Here is a 1,483-nt window from a genome sequence, read left to right as displayed (position 1 = left end):
GCCATCTCATCCTCTGTTGTCCCCTTCTCTTCTTGCCCCCAATCCCTCCCAGCATCAGAGTCTTTTCCAATGAGTCAACTCTTCGCATGAGGTGGCCAAAGTACTGGAGTTTCAGCTTCAGCATCATTCCTTCCAAAGAAATCCCAGGGCTGATCTCCTTCAGAATGGACTGGTTGGATCTCCTTGCAGTCCAAGGGACTCTCAAGAGTCTTCTCCAACACCACAGTTCAAAAGCATCAATTCTTCGGCGCTCAGCCTTCTTCACAGTCCAACTCTCACATCCATACATGACCACAGGAAAAACCATAGCATTGACTAGACGAATCTTTGTTGGCAAAGTAATGTCTCTGCTTTTGAATATGCTATCTAGGTTGGTCATAACTTTCCTTCCATGGAGTAAGCGTCTTTTAATTTCATGGCTGCAGTCACCATCTGCAGTGATTTTGGAGCCCAGAAAATTAAAGTCTGACACTGTTTCCACTGTTTCCCCATCTATTTCCCATGAAGTGATGGGACCAGATGCCATGATCTTCATTTTCTGAATGTTGAGCTTTAAGCCAACTTTTTCACTCTCTACTTTCACTTTCATCAAGAGGCTTTTGAGTTCCTCTTCACTTTCTGCCATAAGGGTGGTGTCATCTGCATATCTGAGGTTATTGATATTTCTCCTGGCAATCCTGACTTCCAGCTTGTGCTTCTTCCAATAGCACACTCCAAAAGGATCAGTTCCTTGGCGCTCACCACTCTTTGTGGTCCAACTCTCACATCCATACCCGGCTACTGGAAAAACCGTAGTTTTGACTATATAGACCTTTGTCAATAACACAACATTGTTGTTTTAAACCACTGAGTTTGGGGACTTCTTTGTTACCTTAGCATAATTCAGTCTATCCTGATAGATGCCAAGGTCTAGCACCTGCCAACTAATGCCTACTCAGCTATTAAGTAAGTAAGTGGCAGCTATTAGGATAGTAGCTATTTGGCCAGACACATTGTCTCCAGAACCAACACTGTCATCCATACCCGGCTACCGGAAAAACCATAGTTTTGACTATATAGACCTTTGTCAATAACACAACATTGTTGTTTTAAACCACTGAGTTTGGGGACTTCTTTGTTACCTTAGCATAATTCAGTCTATCCTGATAGATGCCAAGGTCTAGCACCTGCCAACTAATGCCTACTCAGCTATTAAGTAAGTAAGTGGCAGCTATTAGGATAGTAGCTATTTGGCCAGACACATTGTCTCCAGAACCAACACTGTCTTAAAGGTGCTAGTGCCTCACTCAGTCACTCAGTTGTGTTCAACTCTTTGTGACCCCATGGACTGCAGCCTGCCAGGCTCCTCTGTCCATGGGATTCTCCAGGCAAGAATGCTGGGGCTGCCATGCCCTCCTCCAGGGATCATCCCAACCCAGGGATCGAACCTGCCTCTTCTGCATTATTAGGCAGATTCTTTCCCATCTGAGCAACCAGGAGAGCC

This window comes from Bison bison, unplaced genomic scaffold (assembly GCF_000754665.1).
Source record: "Bison bison bison isolate TAMUID 2011002044 unplaced genomic scaffold, Bison_UMD1.0 scf7180017864313, whole genome shotgun sequence".
Taxonomy (NCBI): Eukaryota; Metazoa; Chordata; class Mammalia; order Artiodactyla; family Bovidae; genus Bison; species Bison bison.
This window is presented reverse-complemented; position numbering follows the sequence as displayed.